The 21,340-nt window shown below is 42.1% G+C and overlaps 1 protein-coding gene across 2 annotated transcripts in view; it reads left to right on the top strand.

The window, feature by feature from the left end:
- Positions 1–21,340, top strand: part of LOC105689291 (discoidin domain-containing receptor 2-like) — a 158,094-nt gene that overhangs the window by 49,759 nt on the left and 86,995 nt on the right. The window contains exon 1 of one of the 2 annotated variants that reach the window (XM_025747197.2): positions 14,268–15,121. The exons of the other annotated variant lie outside the window; for it this stretch is intronic. The gene's annotated coding sequence lies outside the window, so the exon portion shown is untranslated. Of the gene's footprint in view, positions 1–14,267; positions 15,122–21,340 lie in introns of those variants that run through there. 2 annotated transcript variants of the gene reach the window in all.

Raw genomic sequence — 21,340 nt, 5'->3', positions numbered from 1 at the left:
TGTATCCGTAGTCTCTCGTTTGACAAACAACCCAACGTTTCACTACGAGCTTACGTAAGCACTGCGAGTACCCGTACAGATTTGATACACATAACTACTTGAGCGTACAATTCTGCAGATGGGACCGTTATACCTATCCCAATAAATAGCCTGGAGTACACTCCGGTCTCATGTACATGCATGTACCTATCTACCATTTAAGAATACGAATAGGTACGTAGCTCGCACACGTCGTTATTTCACTCCATGTACTACGTGATGTACCGTCGTCCTATGTGCGCATAAATATACCAATAAAAATTCACCAGTCCAAGTTATATTTATCCGCAAGAAATGTCCACTGCCATGGCATATTTTGTGCCAAAAATCTTCTTCCGCTTTTCAATTCTCAAGTTTCTTTTTCTTATTTTTGTATTCCTTTCTCTTGCTTCGGTTTGATTTTTTTCGGTGTTAATAATTATAATGAAAATATTTCGTCCACAACTGACGAACGCGCGGCGTGTCGCGTGATCCGGTATACCTGGGGCAGGGTGTAGTCGGTCGTTGGTTACTCAATGTATTATATGGTACAGCCGTGTAGTTTTTATTTTAACATGAGTGATCGTAACTTTATTTTAAATTATTTTATCCACCTTTCGTTGTACATTGTTATCTGGAAGCCGAGATAACGTTGAAGTCACGAGAACGTTTTTATACCGGCTGGTATGTAACGACTTTTCAAGGATTTAACAAAGGAAACGGTGGAATTTTTCTTATCCGTATAAATACCTCGATGCTTTTTCGCTGTGTGTAAATACTCGTGATTGCCGCCGAGAACCACCCCCGGCCCTTTTAAAAAAAAAATAAATTATCGCTCCCCTTTTTGGGCCCCGGTTTTTCTTCTCTCTTCCCTTCGAGGTGCTCGAGAGAGAAACGAATACATGGATGACGATTTTCGTCGAAAACTTTATCTGAAAAAAATATGGCTGCAAATCCGCATTCTCGCTCCACTAATGAACCTCCTGATCGAATCATTTCTGCTGCGCCGCGTTCTCTTCAGCTATTTATAATAAAACCTGCAGTGCGTGGGGAAAATGGCACTCCGAATTGTTGAGCCGTTAAAGTTTACAACAACCGCGCGCGGGGCACTCTTTGACGCCTGTGTTGTACAAACCCTTTGACAATCAACCGCAGGGAAATCCAATCAGAGCGTAAATTTCTGCATGAAATCTTAACGCACGCGGAAGAAGTTGAGAATAAAAATAAAATGGAAACAGATATATACATATATACACCTACTATAATTCGATCGAAGTATTCCGAGATAAATTTTATTATACCCGTAAAAAGACAGATGGCCGGCGTATCTTCGGTAAAAAGCTTCCTCATCAGTGAAAAATGTGGAATAAAAAATGGCGATTTCTCGGAGCGGTGCAAGCTGGTCGGGAGAAGAAATTCTTCGAGGATATAGGTCCTCCTATCATATAATGTTATATGCGACGGTACATAAAGTCGGGGGGGAGGGGAGGGGGATGCGGTTTCGGTAGCATCTGGAGCCTCCTTGGGCCGGATGGGGCCAGCTTATACGCGGTGACGGCACCCACGGGAAATCACGTGATCGAGTCGTACTCTAGCTGCGAGATGTGATTGCTGGCGTGAGTTTCGCTTGTCCGCGTGCTTCTACGCCGCGTGTTGCAGCCCCCCGCGAGTTTCAACACCGACGTACGAACGTCTACTTTCGATCGATATCCCGCGCCTCGTCCAAATGGCAAACACCCCGCAATGCTTTAGTTTAATACGCCACATGGACGTCGATTCGACTTTTCGACGTATGCGTGCCCCCTCCCCCCTCCCCCCCGGTACGCCGGTTTATGCGACGACGCCGATCCTGCGGTGTCGTTGCAGGACCACCTGCACCCGGTGAAGTATAAATCTTGACCCGGTGTCACTCGAGGCCCCGGGAATATATGCACGAATGGAGAAATATTGAAATAAAACGGACGCCGGGAAGAGGAGGGAAAAGCCCCTCGCGCGCACCTTCGAGTAATGGATTTTCTCGGGGACTCCCAGTCTCCGCCGGACGGGGATGAAAAGGAAGGAAATATCGATACTCCGAAATTTCTGAATGAGCATATTGAATCCAGGGGTATGTTTTGCTCCACGTCGTCGGTGCGATTTCTATTTCTCCGCCCTTCGTTTTGGCAGATCTATTGGGGTGGGTTGGAGAAAATATTTTTTCGTTGAAAGTACCCCACTTGATTAATTATTTATTCAAAAAACGAGTGGGCAACCTCAAAATATCGAGTAAAAAATTTTTTCCACCCAATGATTACTCGATCGATTGCATGAGGAGATGATTTTGACTATCAAATTTGGATTCCTGAGCTGATTATATGTGAGATTACCCTTGAAATGCCCAAAAAAAAATCGATTTTTGGGCCCAAAGTAAAGTATTTTCAAAATTGATTATATTTCACTTTTCTTACGTATTTTGACCTAAGGAATCCGAATCTGAAGGTAAAAATGATCTATCTCTAAAATTGACCGAGTTATCGCCAATTTTCAGCTTTTTGGGGTCAAAAATAAAAAATTGATTTTATAGTGTATATTAATGTATTTTGAGCTCAGGAATCCGAATCTGCAAGAAAAATTGATCTATCTGCAAAAATGACCGAGTTATCCTCATTTTTTCGCGATTTTTGGCATAAATTTGAGGATATCTCGAAGGGAAAAAATCGTAGCTCAATTTGGACAACGGATTCGTGTTCCTGAGGTCAAAATACATAGGAAAAGTGCTATACGATCAATTTTAAAAAATAAAAATTTTTGGCCAAAATTTGAAAAAATCGTAAGGGGTACCCCTTGGAAAAATCTCAAATTTTGAGCAAAAATTTTTATTTTTCAAAATCGATCGTATGGCACTTTTCTTATGTATTTTGACCTCAGGAATACGAATCCGTTGTCCAAATTGAGCTACGATTTTTTCCCTTCGAGATATCCTCAAATTTGTAGCAAAAAATGCGAAAAAACGAGGATAACTCGGTCATTTTTGAAGATAGATCAATTTTTCTTCCAGATTCGAATTCCTGAGCTCAAATTACGATAATAGAGACTAAAAAATCAATTTTTCATTTTTGACCCTAAAAAGCTGAAAATTGGCGATAACTCGGCCAATTTTAGAGATAGGTCAATTTTTCTTCTAGATTCGGATTTCTGAGATCAAAATACGTCAGAAAAGCTCGTTAAACCTAATCGAAAACATGATTTATTTCTTGCTCAAAAATCGAATTTATTTCTGGTTCTTCAAGAGTAATCCCACGTATAATTAGCTCGGAATCCAAATCTGAAAGCCAAAATCATCTACTCATGCAATCGATCGAGTAATCATTAGGTGGAAAATTTTTTTTTGCTGCAAGTATTTCACTCAATTAATTATTCATTCAAAAAACGAGTGGGCTACCTCAAAATATCAAGTTTCCACATTCGAAAAATTTTCTTTCTTCATAAGGTACAAATTCTGCCCCCATACTAAGAAAATAAAAGAAAATTTTTTCTTCAACCTACCCCAACATATATCTGACATGTGTACGAGATTTTTGTGCGTTATACATCGATCAAAACTGAGGGTATTCCGGTTTAATATTGTACGGCGTCTAGTTCGTTGTACACGTAATTACGAATGCTCGATGTGCCAGCCACTGTTATAAGCCAGTATATCGACGTCACGCTGGCAACCCCGCGGGTCGTATCCTATCCTACGACACACAGGGGTGACCCCCTCGATCTTATAGGGGTTCGGGTTTTTGCGGCTGACGTCATTTCTGAGGGCACGTCTGCGTATAATAACAGATTACAGAGAGCGATGCATCAGTAGCCCTAACATGATCCCCGCCCTTTTTAATTATAAAAACAGCAAACTCGCTCTGATCCGACGTCAAAGTTTCGTCACGCCGCAGTCACCTCGCACAGCTATTATGTGGAGGAGGAAAAGGAAAAAAAAAAAAACAAATTTGACGCAAAGGAGAAGCGAAAAAGAAAAATCAAAAGGAACGAGCAGCGACATCGGAAGCTCGTAAGATACGATTACGATTCTCGAACGCGCTATAAAATGCGGATCGGACCAACGTCAAGTGAATCACGCGTGGTCCCTGCGAATAATGCGCGCGCGGCTCCCGCTGTGCGGAATATATATTCCCCTGTCAGGGATGTCGAATGTTTTTTTTATTCTTGTTTGTACAATTTTATTTCCTTTTTTACTTGTCTTAATCTCGTGTAATCCGGGGAACTCGCATGGCGGACAAACTGACGAGGGATTCGGGTGTTCCTTTTTCCGGACGTAAGGGACGCGAAAAAATTCGAGCTTCAGGTATGCACGCTAAGGTGTCACGACAAATAAAAGTTTATCACAAGAAAAAAAAAAATCCTTTTCTCACTCCAAAAATGACTTGAATTTGTTCTGATGATTTTTTATCTCGTCGTTCAACGTTTCTCATTCATTCGTTCGAATTCATTTTTTCGAACGTATCGCAACGCCATTTTGATAATATTGGTCAAGCTCAGGAAACACACGAGATAACAAAGTAGTATCTTTACGACGATTGCAGTTACGGGTAAAAACAAGTCGTTCGTTCGAAAGCGTGGGATTTTTTATGGCTAATTAAGTCAGGCTCAACGCTTTTAGTTTATTGAATAAATTCTCGTCGATTGGTGATAGAAATTGCGGGCATTAAATTGTTCTTGCAGATTCCCTATGTTATTACACATCACGTCACGCTTCGTACGATCGCGTTGAATGGCATCGAGAAACTTTTACGCGAAAAGTTATCTTTCTAAGGGCACTAAAATCCGCGTACACCATATAACTTACGTCTAAGAAACTTTCGAACAGATTCGCGACGATGTTTAATATGATATCCGAACTAGTAATGTCCGCCGAATTTCTAATGCCATTTTCACGAAATCGTAAAACTGTCGTAAACCTGACCTATAGCATCTTCGGGTACAATATACGCTGATATAACGACGAATAAAAGTTTTTTTCAAATTAAATAATCGCTATTACTCGGAAGAAAAGTTACGGGACCTATTTCTCGAATGGCTGCAACTCAACAGCACGTCGGTATAGGTGAGCTGCCCCAGTTTACCCCGCGTTGCAACCCTTGCGGAATTGATAAATCGGACAGGCGGCTTCTACTTATTGTCCGAATTATTTCGAACTCCGCTCACAGACCGCGAGGCAGACACGGCTACTCTGGACTCACCTTTACGTGGGGTGTATCCGTAGAATGTATAATACGAAGCGAGATGGGCGGTTTGTATACGGAAGCGATGCCATTTATACAATCTGCTATATAACCACTATCAAAATTATTATTCCATTTATGCGCGGCGTGCTGGAGCCAGAGCCCGTCTAGCTTTAGATTTAGCTTTGGCTTTGGTTTTGGCTTTAGATTTAGCCACGCCGACTTCATCCTCCGCTCGGAACCTCGACTGCTGCGGCTCTCTGCAGCTACGGGATGTATAATTGCATTATTCGTACACGACATAGGATCCGTATCCATCTGTATATTTGTATACGTTTGTATGCACAAGTCAACGTACGCGCCGTACATAAAAACAATATAGTCGGCATTGCTTCTGGCATTAATTTTCTGTTTAGATACTGTAGTAAACTTTTACCTGATTCATTCGGTTTAAACGTCTTTCGCACGTGTTCGGACGGAAAGTTATATTAATTGAAATCGTACAGCGAAACTATAAATTCGCCGCGTTCATTCGTTCCGTTCGCAGGTTGGAAAATAGTATGAAAACGAAAAACGAAAAAAGACGAGTCCGAAGAAACAATTTCGTTCCAGAGTCTTCTCTCTTTCCATTATGTCGGGGAAAGAGGCTCTCTGTACATATGTACAGAGGTATATGTATATACTATATATATATACCGTTGAATATTTTCGGTGAAATTTTCATTTCGCAGAATGCAAAGGCAAAGGGATTAATTCGATCGCTTAATTCATCCTCTTGTAGCGAACCGAATCAAGCGTCTGGTACCGAAAACCAAGTGCGACGTAACCACGACGGGGGAAAACCATGCGAATGAATTGAATCGGATTATTTGAATCGGATTATTTGAAATTATTAGATTAATGTCCGTCACAAAAAGCTGTGATTTACATTGGATTCAATTAATTCCATTGAAACATCGGAGAGCAAGAAGGCTTGGAATTTTCACCGGTCAAAGAAGCGTTCGTAAATCCATGTACGGGAAATGTTTTGGATTTTCGAAACATGGGCCATTTTTAACCAGGTTAATAGACACAACTAGGTGCAATGCATAGAACGGTATGTAGATTACTGCTTTCAATTTTCAGTATATAGAAAATCAGACGACCAACGATTTTATCCCAAATTGAATAAAAATCTCAGTTATTTCTTGAAAAAAAAATGTGTGAGCCACGTCTGCGATTACGAAAGTAAAAGATGTGTAAGACATGATAACACGCGTGACGTCAGCTTATTCAATAAATCGCGATGCACGGCGCACGCCCGATAAAAATGAGGAAAAAAAATCACGTTCTGGTATAACCGGCTCAACGAGCGTAAGGACGAGCGAAATAACGAGAAAATAAAACCAACAAAAAAAAAGAAGAAAAAAAGAGACAAAAATTTATCATACCTCCGGATCTCTCTCACCATTTTTTATTCTTACGACATTGTGAAAATATCGAGATACTATTGGTTATCTCAAGTACCCGGAGCTCAGTAATTTCTTGAACAAAAAGAATATAAAAAACCAAATTCCATCGCTGGAGCGAGGATCACACGTACAGTGATGTGATCTTTTTTTTTTTGTGCAATCGGTGTCAATTTTTATAGGAATATTTTCGATATCCGTTTTCAATATGAGAAGTTTATCATTATCGATAAATAGAATATGTAAAATCGATCAAACGAACGAATTCATGAAGATGTGAAAGCGTGCATGTGATACCGGATTGGCTTCTCTGTGACGTATTTTATCGAAAGCAAAAAATTTTTCGCCCCTCGCGTCAGTGTCGGATGTGTAATATAACTCGTTATAATATTTGACGTGATTAAATATTATCAAAGAAAAATTTCGGGAATTCCACCGATGCATGGTTATGATACCGTACCTGCTGCAGCAGCTGGGGTACCGGTACAAAAACAAGAACAAAAAGAGCGAAACAAAAAAACCGAGAGGAAAAAAAGAGGGAAAAAGCTCCGCCGGATGATATCGACCTCGAAGTACCGTGCACGGATACACTACTTTCTACCAAAACCTCGTGTAGCTACTTTTTTTCTCGTTTTTGGTTTTTTCGTTACTTCTCCCTCTCTTTCTCTCTCCCTCTCGCCATACCTCATCGCCCATCTTCTCTTCCCAGGATACGCGATGCACCTGGGTCCTCGCTACTGCTTCGACAATATTAATTCTTCTTTGCTTCATTAATATTATATAGAGTCACCTCTCTATGGAGTCTAGCTTTTATTATACTACCCCCATAATTCATGAAGAGTCGGATACAGAAAGAGGGGATGTATCGACGTTTTACATCTGACTTGAAAAAAAAAAAATACTAGAATTTAAAATCTTAGTAAATAATTATTACTCTTATTCGATTTGTAGAAAAGAAAAGTCACACAAGCATTCAGTTTCTTGTTATTCTTGTTTTTATTTATTCGTACCGTTTTTTAAAACTTTGGAGAGTAAATTTACATTATACAGACGAAGCTTAGTATGATATACATGGTTGTTAGTTAAAGCTCGGCTAAACTAACCTGCGCATGTACGACTTACGTATCTGGTACTTTAATCCGTGTCAGGGCCCCCGTCATCTCCATTTTTTATTATTCCACCCCTCGCGTTTATTTTCGCAGCTAGAAAACTAGGCGGGGACTGCATACTCGCTGGGGTGGGGTGGCGGGTAAATGTGAAAAAGAGGAGAACAAAACAACTAAATAAATGAATAAATTGATAAAAAAAAAAAATGATAACGAAGACGAAAAACCATAGACACGCTCGCGATATCCTGAGCTTTTGAAACTTTTCGGATAATGGCGACTGTATCGTCGAGTAGTTTTATCCCAGAGGATAAGGTCGTACGTCTGATTGTGAGTAGGTGAAGAATGGAAAATACCGTAGAGGTTGGTTAGCGTTATATATGCGGAAAGGAGAGAAAGGGTTGAAAAGAGAAGAGCGGGAAGGACAATGAGAATAAAAAAAGAGGAAAAAAAAAGGAAAAACTGAACAGCTGGGCGAAAAGCACCGAGATGATATTTAAAGCTCTCCTTATACAATACACACACACACACACAGTATGTATATTTCCGCACTGTTGCTGCTCAAGTGCCATAGGTTTGTTCTCCGAAATTTTCAAACGCAACTTAAACCGCACGTACACAGCGCACCTTTCGCATTAAACGAACTTTGACCCGGTGTAGGTGAATCCTAATGGAAGAACAATATTAAGATTAACCCTTATCGCGCTTGTATTTTGCTGAGCTATGTTTTACTCGTGGCCCTTTCAACGCACCGTACGTATACCGTACCCCTCACACTCTTACGAATTAAATACACGTACCCGAAACGAAGCCATAAATTTATCAGCTCCACAAAAAATACAAAAAATCGGGTGAATCATCCTCCAGAAATCTTCGATACACATTTTCTCAATGAATTCTTTACCTTTCACTTTTTTATCAGAAATTATAGTGTGAATTAGTGAAAAAATATCGATATGCAAAAGTTTTCGAAGTCGAACATTTTTCGATGATGTTTCCTTTTCTTCTTTGATTTCCTTCAACGTTTCGAAAAAAGATATTCGTTTTTTTATTCTTCTCGTAACGACAGTGAAATGAATTAACAATCCACGTAATATACAAGACAAGAATAACAATAATAATAGCAGTGATAACGATAACAGTATACAGTTGATAAATCGCGGATACAAATAATACAAAGCGCGCTTTCCATCACGGGGAATTTTAACGTTGCAGCAGGTGGTGCAGCCGAAACCGGTATAGAGTTGCGGAGAAAAAAAAAAAAAAAAAAAAAAAAAACGAAAAAACTACGAGTGTCGGTGATGAACGCCAAAATATTTTAATCCTCTCGCACCCCGAAACAAACCTCATTGAAATACATCACCCTGATTCGAGGAGGAAAGGGAGGAAATTTGTAGGTGAGAGGTATAAAACAAAAAAAGGGAATGACAAAGAATAAAATCACCCGAATATAAAAGTACATGTAATATAAAAATGTTGTAGAGGTGAGGGAGTATCATAGGTATACGGACACGTACATGTGCAACAGCCCAAAACATTCGGGGGTGAGTTTTAAAAAAAAAAGATTGGCAAAAAATGGTCAAAGGCAAATAGGCGGGGAGGGTTAAACGGGCTTATTTTTATACATTAGAACGAAATCCGAGACGCGACTCGCGTAAAAGAAGTCCCAAAAGCCCTAGCTACCCCGCGACGGGGAACGCGAACCCCATCCGGCAGAAAATCCGTTCACCGTAACGGTAAGCTCGGCTGAAGATGCCGGCTGCTCGCTCCATAAACAGCGCTTTACGTTCGTTCGTTCGTTCGTTCGTTCGTTCGTTCGTTCCTAAGTTTGTACCTTCGTGCACGGTGCAAGGATATATGGTAGTAGGTTCCCTACTACGGGACACTGGTAACGTCTAGGTGTGCGACTTTTACGTAGGGATGCGATATTCGAAGGGCGCGTCTGCTGCAGCGTCCTTCTCGAAACCCCGGAAACCAGTCGAGCCGCGGCTCACGTATGCAACAAACGACACGTATATAACCCGATTGTCTGTCAGGTTGATCCCTGAAACGAAAATCCTTCGGAAAATATCGCCCATCAACTCCTCACGGTTGGACGATACACGTTCCTTGTTTCGAACAACGTCGATTCTAATTCAGTGGGTCGCGAAAACGAAAACTTGATGATGGCTTTTCTTTTTTTTTTTTGTTTTTACTTTTCTTTTTGTCTCATCGCTTGCGAATTATCTAACTATTTTATTCTGAATTCGACGTCTGCTTTTATTTCATTTTTTCCAACCCTTAACATCGAACCCGTGCTGCCACCTTGTAGAAAGGGTCGCGAGCCTCCGCACCCTCTTCAGAAAACACAGAGAGCATTTATTTGAAAATTTCGACGGGTCAAACGATTGCGGAATTCTCTGAACGATCGAGGTAGTTTTCGTCACAGATTTTTATTCGATTTGCAACCGATTTGTTTATCTGAAAACAAAAAAAAAAACTAATTTTTTTTCTAGGTTTCGGATTATTTTATTGGCGAAATATTTATTTTCTTATCAACGAGTTCCGTTTGTTTTAATTTCGTTCCGAATCATCAGCTTCGATTTTACTCCCAATTTTATGAATTGCTTGTGAATCGAAATCGCGCCGATAGAATCTCCCTAATGGTATTGAAAAAAGATATAGAAAAATAGGAGAAAAACGGCGTACGTTGTGCATAATTTAGATTTGTTCGCTGAATAATTTACTAGACTACAACGAGAAAACACGCATATAGTCCGTAAACGTATAAAAAAAGAAGTAGGTTTGTAGGTTTATCATATACACCGTGATTCCATATTCCGAACTTCTGTACAGTCAATAAATCGAAAATCGACAGGTCTTGTGTCTCGTATACCAGAAAATAGCCACGCCTGTAGAATACTCGGGTAGGTAACAATACTGTCGATATTTCATCCCTAAGGAGGTAAAGAATCACCTACTCAAACGTCAAAAATATGATGCAGAGGAGTTCGGGAAACAAAGATATATATTATGTAATAAACCAACCGGATACGGAGGTATAAAATCGGCGAGGAAATGTAGGATAAAAAAACCCTTTCGTTTCGAACATCGTGTACATCAACCGCGTCTTCGGACTGTTCCAGAGTCCATCGACGGAGGATGGGGAGCGATATTGTATCATATCCGTATTCTATAAAACGGGTGGAACAACTTGTCAGATTTCACCTTGGAAGCACTTTCATCCCCACGGTTCAAGGTCGTGACCTTAAAAATATTTCCGAAAGCTAGACTCGCGCGGAAGACCCGCCGTAAATAATTCCCGTTTATTCCGCACCCGTAGTACCCCTGCCCATCTGGTTTGGAAAAAAATAAGAGAATAAAGCGAAACAAGGAATAAACAAGATGAAAAAAGGGTTCCCCAAAATCTCCCCGAAGTTGGTTGGAAATTTTGTCGTTTTTGTTGGTTGCAACGAATAATTCATGCGAATGCGAACGGCGCGGGGCGATGGCTTATATATATTTGATGCTTCCCGCGTCGGCAGTGCAGGTAGGACGGAATAAGGTTGGAAGGTTGGAAGGTGTACGAGGGGGGCAGCTAACCAGCCCAGGGGGTGGTGCATCGATCCGTCGGTGCCAGGTCAAGCCGGCAGTTCCTCCCTTCCCTCCCCTTCCCTTACCTTTCCCACATCCCTTTTATTCCCTCACTTCACTCGCCCTCTCTCCCTCTCCCTCTCTCGCGTTCTCTCCCTCTCCCTCTCTCCATATACCTCCTGTGACTCGCGGCGCGTTATTTTGCATCGTTATTATTTATGCGAGCCGCCTCTACATTCGGTTGAATAATTAGAACAGGGCTTAGGGAATTAGAAGCTTGTATCCCCCGCGCAGCTCCGCATTCCCTTCCGGACGGGACCTGAAACAGAACTGGAAATCCCCTCCGGTGTGCAGGTTAGGTAGGATATGTATAACGTATTCTGGAATGTGAGGCATCATCCGCAATGCCCGCGCGCGAATGCAACTCCATGAAAATTTAGAAATTCAACCGTGGAAACCGAAATAATTATCCCATGGTGCGCGGGAACCCCATCCGGGCATTATATGTCTACCCGCATAGCGAATACCCCTTTTTTCCTCTCTTATTAACTTATTGAAAAGGCGGAAACGCGTTTGCAAAAAAAAAAAAAAAAAAAAGATTTACCAGCCCTGGAATTTCGAAAAAACTTCATAACTGTTCGTTCACAATTTGTTTGAAAGAGCTTTTTCCGAACCCCGTTCGTATTTCGTTTAAAAATTCATCGGACGCCTTTGGGGAAAAAATTTGGCAAAATTGAAAATAGGTACTCAACTACGCTGAAATACGAGAAAAAAGGGAGAGGAAAATTTTTAAATTAAAACGAGTCTAAATTTTTCGGGCGAATCGTTTGACGAAACTCTCCGGCATACCTATAATCGTTTCGCGTCGTTAACCGAAGCGCGACAGGTTCGGGTGGGATATTTATTCGGGCACCTGTAACTGTGCGGCATTACGATCACGATCCATTGGCATTTAACAATAACCGTGAAATTAATTAGTTTCGGTTCATGCGTACGCGCCAAAGTGAACTTGATCGATGACGTCAATTTTGACGTAACAAACTTCGTGCCAAGTAGGTATCCCAACAATTATGGCTAATGGTGATTGGAAGTTAAATTACCGCCGTTTCAATCCGATTAGTGATCGCTGATCAGTGATTTCGATTTCGGTATACGCTGCACATCCGACTTATAAAACAATATAACGACTCGAACTAACGACGTGTCTCTTTTTATTGTCGCTGTACATGATAGAAATTTTAATGCGGCCTATACGTACTGTCCACATACCTACGGACTCATAATTTATTTATCCATGTATATAGTTGAAACTCAACGTTGACGTGCCCACAAATGCATCCATATTATTACGCACCCTCACGCAGGGGTAAAATCATATTTTGTTTTATTAATGCTCGAAACTTGTATAGATAGTGAAGCGTAGGAATATAAAAAAAAAAAGAGAGATTACGTTAACCGGCGACGTGCCTCCCTTACAATACCAGTATACCCTCCCTTATTTTTTCGTTCAGTTCTTTGTACTCGACAAACTGAATACAACTCCTCCTCCTATTCTACACGTCTCGCCCGCGCCTATAATATAGCTCGCCGTTATTTACAGATTTAACAAATTCGATTAGGAAAAAAAAAGGAATACGTTATTAAAGAAATAGCTACCAGAACCCACCCCTTACGCGCACCCCCGAGTCGCGTTAGGAACTTACATTATGCGTATTCGACGATCCATAACACAGAAGTGTTTCGCGCCGCGAGTTTTAATTCCCTTAATTTTATTCGTTTCCTTTATTTCCGAACCCTTTTTCACGGGCTTTTTGTTCCCCCTATTCTACTACTCGAATCCATTATAATTATTTTATATATATAATTTTTTTTGTTTCTCTTTAGTTTTACGCGTACAATACTCGCTGGAAACTTGTACCGCGTACGGCGAGAGGAATCTTTTCATTCATTCAATTTTTTCTCTCTTCGGCGAAATAATAAGCTATGGTTTCGAACGAGCCTGAAATAACTCATTTCCAAATTGATTTTGCGGGCAACCATTCTTCTCGCCGTTTTATTCGCACATTTTGAATTGAAAATTGAAAAAAATGAAATTCATGTTTCGTTCTTCGTTACACGCAATGGCTGGCATCCTCTCGGAGAGTCGTTATACCTCTATACTCTATTGTTCTTCGGTGCACTCTCCCTCGTTACCTTGACTTTTTTTGTCTGAGGTCATTTGAATTTTGGATTAGGTGTAATTTTTTTTTTCTACTTCTCATTTCATCCTCCCCGTATTTTAATACCTATTTTTCCATCGTCCCAAGTTTTAATACCGATCCGGTCGTATAACGAGTAATAATATCGGGTACAAGTCGTTTCGTATTTGTACAAAAAGTTGGCTCTGCAAGCTCTTCTTTTTCCTCCGTCCTTCTCTACCTCCCGCCAACCTTCGTGGGGGCGAGAGAGAGAGAGAGAGAGAGAGGGGGAGGAAAGCGGAGGTGAAAGATCGAAGACACATAAAATACATAGAGACGCGGAAAAGCCCGCGGAAAGAATGAAGAGTAGGAGAGAAGAGAAAAGTAAAAGTAAGAGACGGAGGAACCCGAGGAGTTGGGGATGACGGGGACCTTAAGACGGGGTAATTTAGCAAGCTACTAAATACTAATACAAGGGAAAAGTGGCACTGGGTCGTGGGGGTCCTCCGTTGAACCCCGTGTGACACCGCGAGAGGACCTGGCTTGGATAAGCATTAAAAGCACGAGGCAAGCAGCCGCCTAAGCAAGCGGACTCCCCCGCTTTCGAGGTGGAAGAGAGTAAAAGGTGGCGGAGAGGTATGAGTTTGGCGTCGAGGGTGAAGTAGAGGGGCGGGGGAGGGGAAAGCCCTATCCGTAGTTACCGGCGTCGTCGCAGGTCAGGGCGGCGCTGTGGAGTGTGGTGATACTCCAGTCCGTCGCGGGGTCGCGAGGGGATTGGTTCTCGTTCGGAATCGAGCGCCTGAATCAAAATCGGTGACGTACACCTGTTTCGAATAAATAATAATACCTACGTACGGAGCGCACATGCATGTCAATAAGGACGAAATATATTGAGAAAGAACGCTAACCGTCAGCAACGGTGGAAATTAAAATATATATTTTATTTTTGCTTTGTTGGTTTTTCCTTTCCCTTCCTCCCCTTCCCGACACCGCCGAATTTTAATGAGTAATTTTTAAGTTTTGAGAGAGAAAATTTTTCGAACAAAAAATTCACTCGGAATTTTTGTCTTCTCTCGATCACCACCGTCAGACACCGACACGCAGTGTTGTGCCTTTGATCGTCACTTTTGACCTCCTCGTTCACTCCAGATTCGTCGAATTATCATCGGAGGTTCGAGAGATATTAGATGAAAAATTGAAAACTAATATCGTGGCAAAAATGACTTCCGACGTGTCCGAGTATTCACGGCGTTATTGGTCGTTCATTAGCGACGAAAGACAATCGAATATCCAAGCGATTGATTGATTGATCGATCGATGATTGATTGATGAATGCATCGAACCACCGATAAAGTATTATCGCTGTTCAAATTATAGTAACATTCGGTGCGGTTGTGTCACAGTGTGATTCATCGAGTGTCTTCCAAATATAAGTAAAAAAAAAAAAATAATAATAACAACAAAAATTTATAATCATCGAGTGTCTAGCGAGTGTCTCACAGTCGATGCACCAAGCAAGAAGTCCGAGCAATTACCAGAACTCATTAATTTCTACGAGCTGACTTATCCATCATCGGGATTTATCCTCGTTGAAGGTGAGTCAAAAAAGTTACGATTCAAACAGAAAAAAAGCTCCATCTCTATAATCGCTTCTGAATCGAAAATACTCGAGACAAAAAAAAAATATGAACACGAATGAGCGGCTACGCTCTCCTATTGTGACAGCTGTCAAAGAACACGTGGGTACCCAACCTGCTCCGGCGCTACATCTATATAGATACTTTCTACACAATTTCTGTAGCTCCTAAGGCGTCTTCATCTTTTCTACCCTCGCTTACGATTCAACGCGATTATCATAAGAATCGTTACTTATAAATACGTCGCTATACTCTACTGCTCTCCATTAATATGACGGCAAATTTTTTGTCTGCGATTCGCCGATTAATTTTTTTATTTCATCCATCCTGTAATCATATAACGTGACATGAAAAAGCGAAAATCTTTGTCGTATCGACGGTTGTTGATTTATTTTCAACAACATCAGAGTCTTCGGTTTTTCACGTCGTTACGAAAGTTCGGGTGGGTCAGGATTTCGTGTATAACTCGGAGGGGCAAGAAACCGCGTTTCGTTGTCCTCTCTTGGCTCGTAGCTAGCAGCTCGGTTCGTTTGAGATTAAACTGTTGTTTGACTGGAGTCCCATACGCAGAGACAGATTGATTTATGAAGCTTATACTGCCGGTGGAGCTGCTGTTACTGCTGCCAACCCTTTTCATAAGACCCGCGGGACTCTGCGGTTGCATGTACCGCCGGCTTCGCGCATGCCACTGACAGGTGCCTCTTCCCCTTCCCTGCGGTCTTTTTCCCTTTTCTCCCTCCCCTTTTTCCACCCCCCCCCCCCCCCCCCCCCGCTCCTCCGCTTCCCTTCACCTTTCATCGTCGTTTTACTCCGCTCGTGACCCTCGACGCGGACCACCTCTTCGTCCACATGCTCCTCTGATCGCCGACCAGGAACACGGCGCGTGTCGTCATTCCAGTCTCCCGTATATCCCCTTCGAGATCTACACTTTGCTTTTCTTCGTTCGCTTCGACCTCGACCCCGTCGGATCCAAAAAAAATGCGAAAATTCGTTCGGGATCGTAGGAATTTATTTCCTCCCCATAATTTGAATTCATTTTTTTTTTTTATTTCTGTTTTTAACCCCAAAAATTTTACTCGCGAATAAAATCTCGGTAATCGCACGTAACGCGGTCCATACGACAATTACAGCTAATGACATAGAACCCTTTCGTGAAATAAACGAATCAGATAAAACGGTAGCGAGAAACGCGTTGATTATCTGCGGAGTCCACGTAAATTTTATACACACCTATACGGGCGCGTGTATAACCGCAGCAATTTTCCGCTATATATATTTTGTTTGAACTATACCGCGTACAACGTGAATTAGAAATTCTGCGTGCGGGTTTTCAAATTATTACAACACCACCCTATCCGGCTATCTACTCATCGCGGAGCGCGGGGTAAAATTTCGCAGCGTGTACACGTGGTGGCGCATTTTAATCAGTCCAATTATAAAAACGAAAAACAAGAACAACGTTTCGCAGAACCAATTGGACGGGTCACGAGACCGGAGTAAATTTTGTAAAAAATTCCACCGTTATCGTATCTGGTGGAAAAAAAAAAAAAATAATGGCAACTGATTGAAACTATCGAGAATTATCTGGCGATCGTTTCTACAGTTTTTCATTAAGAAACGGATTTCTTCGCGTTTCCTTTTTCGAATTCGCTTCGCGAAAAACGAGCCACTCCGTACATCGAGTAACGATGAGTGCAGGGATACGAATAAAGCGAACTACGTGCTTTAAAAAGGTTCTCGGAACTTCTCCCTTCCTCTTTTAACCTTTACCTCTATTTATAATACCGTAGTAGATTATACCATACACCATGCAACATCGCGTAAATGAATAGAGAAAAAAAAAAAAAAAAAAAAACACCGAAGCAAAGAAGAAAAAAGACGAGGTTTTAGTTCGAAAGTTTAATTAAAAACTGTTTGCTCGCAATAAGATCCCAAAAGGGAGGAAATCTGCGATATTTTCTTTTGACTCGGGGGGGTGTTAGGTTAAATAAAATAGAATAGCAAAGGTTGCCTATACGGAGAATGGAGGAGAGAGTAAAATGAAGGAAAAAAAAAAAAAAAAATTAAAATTAAAATTGAAAGAAAAGAAAAAAAAACGAAACGAAACTCAAGTCGAGGGTTGGCTGTGCAGCAACGTGAGCCGCCTTCTTCCTCTCGACGCTATGTATAAGCGGCGTAAATATGCGAAGTGGACGAACTCTTCCCGGCGTTATTTCTTTCCTCTTTTTCTCTCCCCTCCTCCGACCGCCGCTACACTTCTCTTCTCTTTTTTTTACTTCATCAACCCGCTTGCATAAAACAAAACTGTGGGTAGAAAAAAGGAGATTGTAAAAAATATTCAAAAAAACACGAGAAAATATCTCGGAAGACGTACACCGTGCCCCAGCGACCCACAAAAAACGGACAATCTTAAAATATAAACGCCCCGTTGTGCGCAATGCCTGCGATAATTATACGGAATATAGGACATTCCGTGCCAAAGCTCTAGTCCTCGCTCTATTGTCTATTTTCCGTCTTTTTTCGTTCTAATTTTATTTCTCAAATATTTCGAACTTTTCCCTCAACTCGTGGTCCGGGAGAACTTGAATAATAGGATCGACGGGAAATACCCCGCAGAGATTCGATGATTATTAGTGCGGTTGTTTCCGTCGACTCTCGATGTTGGTTGAAGTCGAACATTTGTATGTACGTATATACGTGTACGGTACCGAGACGGCGGTACGCGGGGATGAATTTTCTTGGAAAATCGTGAAGCGCGAGGCGATACGGATGTTTCCTTTCAGCCGTAGAGGAGCGTTACGAGCGGGTAGGGCGGTTGAAGGAGGCGGAATTATATGCACCCGGTACGCGTGTAGTCAAGTACCGTAGGTACCACCGCATAGGTGAACGAGTGTGCGATGAACATTGATTAGTATACACAGGTATATCGTACAAAACTATAACGTCTATGGCGTGGAAACAAGCGGAAACACGAGTCAAAGCGGTGCGCTGCATTAATAACGAATTGTTCTCCGCACAATACAGCTACGGGATATCAATTAATTACTCACCCGGAGTCCTTCGACTATGTGCGGTACAATTGTATACAGGTACGTACATAGAGATATGTACCGCGCCACGTTGAAGTCTGATGTATTATAGTTCCGATTCTACTTCTGGCCGCGCGCGTTGCGTTAAGGTATACATAAAGTATGTATACGGATTGCGCGCACATAGGACATATACGTGTGCACGGAAATATTATTTAGTTGTTTAGACGGGTGTACGTACACACGCGAAAGTTTCAGATGTATTGTAGCCCGTGAAAGCGATCCCTTTCTCCATTTATTCCTATTTCTATTCGCATAATCATGTTTTATTGAAGTTCATTTTCCTCCACTTCTTTTATCCAATTTCGAAGCAGATTTCATAAAATTTCTCATTTGCGATTGCAAGCCATCTGTATTCAAAATTACTCTCCGTTTCTCCAACCCCCTGCAAGATTTTGGGGTTTTTGAGTCTTGTTTCTTCACTTACACGTTTTCCTCGCATCGCCACCGATACCGTGAAGCGCTCTCCTTACTTTTTGCATCCGTTCCACCCCCGTTTTTCGGGACGCGAAGTATACGACGACTACGAGAGACGACGACGACGACGATTCTCCTTGAGCTCGACAACCCGACGAGATTGAGGTCGTCTGCGTTATACGTTAGCGTGGATTCGTTCGCTCTCGTGGCATGCCAAGGTTCCATTAAGAATTCGAATAAAATAAGTTGAACCGAACGGTGAAAATGCGAACGATTTATGATTGCGAGGCATTCTTTTCTCTCTCTCTCCGTCTCTCTTTTTTCTTCTCTCTCTTTCTGTCTATCTCTTTCCCTCTCTTTGCATACGTATATCGTACGTACACAGACCACGAAACGTAGGTGTATAACTACACGTTATATGCATGTATATTTCAATCTGTTTTTGGATTTATTTATGGTAATATATGCGGATTTTCACGGGCAACTAACCGCTAGAGGTGAAGCAAATCCTTTCGACAAAGTCCGTTCACCAGCATCAGAAGCTCCTCCAACTCCGTACAGCTATACGATCTCCTTCGCTTTTGCCACGGCTATATTTGCATCCAAATATACCTGCAGATCGAGCCCTAGAACCCTCGAACTATATCCCACGTCTCTTTTACTCTGGACAATGCACACGCGGAAATTCACCAACGATATAACAATAATCGCAATCATCCCCGAGACGATGATCGTCCCCTGTGTTTAGCTTATCGCCGTAACGCGCGTATCACTCCATTGTTCCGTTATTGTCCTTGCCAAGGCTCTCCTTACTGCTTCTTCACGTCCACCCTTTCGATTAGGTACCAAAATTTACCATTCGACGCTCCGACGCCGCACCCCCTCGCGTCTGTACTACAGATCGAGCGACGTTCGCGATCGAAGTTGATCACTTTTTTTCTTCTTTTTTAAATTTAATCGCGAAGAAATTAACGTAGAGTCCACGGTTCTGGGATACAAATGCAACTCGGCGCGCGTATCACCTGCGAGGAAAGAAACGTGAGTTCGCGAACCGGGGTATACGTTACGTTCTCAAGTTCCTTCGCCAAGAGTAGTTCACGTAGGTGTATATATATATATATATCCACTTGGGTACATACGTATACCTACTTATGCAGCATATGCACCGGTGTATTTTCCAGTTCAGAGGTCAACGGTAATTTCTTAACGAGCTAGGGGTTAACGTGGTCCGACCTACCTCTTCTCAAAAGAGTACTTTCCACTAGATGTGCAATGTTTTAAGGTCACAATTTCTTCCTACTTTCTGCTTCCGCACAGCTCAATTCGTCGCTATACTGTGCGCGTTACAATACACCACGTACGTACGTACGTACGATATACCTTACGTACCTTGGCGAATTTTTTCGCTCGAGTAGTTAATTGACACCGCGATCATTACTTCGCACGTTACCATCGTTGCATTCACGTGTAATGCTATGGAAATGTTTTTTTTTTATTTTTCGTTTTGCCATTTAGGCGCTACACGTTTTCGTTCGCCAGTGACGTCATAAATATCATAGATAAGCTGTAAAACGTTGCGAATTGCCAAGTACTGCGGAAATATTGCGTGTGTACGCGATTAACAACGCGGGGAAGTACCGCGATCAACCTCGGTAGAGAGAATCGGCTTAACGCCAAACTCTGCATTTGATACAACGATGATAATCGCTACGATTATAACAATAATAATAATTAACAATAACAATTTTACATGTTTGCATTTACATGTTTGAAATGCATTCGTATATTGGAAAAAAAAAAAAAGAAAAAGAGATAAAAGACCTATTTCGCGGTTCGAACATCTCACGTTCCGTTCCCTTTGTAAATCTAGGGGGTGGGTACGTCCGGGTACGCGACTCTGAGAAAAATCGAACAATTGATCAGGTGAACGAGAATACGTACCATTTGCGAAACGTGTATAGTTTGGGGAAACTCTGGAAAAACCCTTCCACAAATCGGACAATGCGACGTGTGCAGCTGGGTGACAAAAGGTGAATTATATGGAGACGGTTTTGACCTTCGTTCTTTGCCTCCCTCACTCCCTCCCTCCCGTCCATCTTTGTTTTCTCTTTTCGCGCTGGTCGCCCCGCACTTTGGGGATGGAGAGGAATCGGTCCGCGGTATGAAAAGGTAGAGGAGTCGTCGATGCTCCGGGGGTTGGCGAGGACGACGGGGGGGGTGGGGGGAGGGGGTGGGCAACCGGTACGTAGCGATAGGTGAATGTACACAGAAACAGGAAGCGAAACTGCGCTATCGGTACGAGCGAGTAAACATTTGTTCAGGACGACGACGACGCTCGCCGGTTTGCGAGCGATGCCGGGGCGATATCGGTAATAAGATAACGACCGCGACGAGTTCTGCGTCCCTACGACGATCGCGGCAGCCACGTGTACGTGCTCTTCTATATGTATTAATACGTACATCCTGCGAGGTTCGCTACTTCGGACTTTGGCTTTGAACCAAAACCCGAAACATTGAAACTCTCTCGAGCTTTAGCCCCTCGACGTTTTACACGGTCCTCTTCTTCCTCTTCCTCCTCTCCCTCTCCCTCTTCTTCTTCTTCTTCTTCTTTGGTCATCGGAGAAGAAAACCTTATCGCCGTGGGCTCAGGCAACGTCCTTCCCCTTCTCCT

This window comes from Athalia rosae, chromosome 3 (assembly GCF_917208135.1).
Source record: "Athalia rosae chromosome 3, iyAthRosa1.1, whole genome shotgun sequence".
NCBI lineage: Eukaryota > Metazoa > Arthropoda > Insecta > Hymenoptera > Athaliidae > Athalia > Athalia rosae.
The sequence above is the reverse complement of the archived record's forward strand: the minus strand, read 5'-3'. Positions and strand labels throughout refer to the sequence as shown.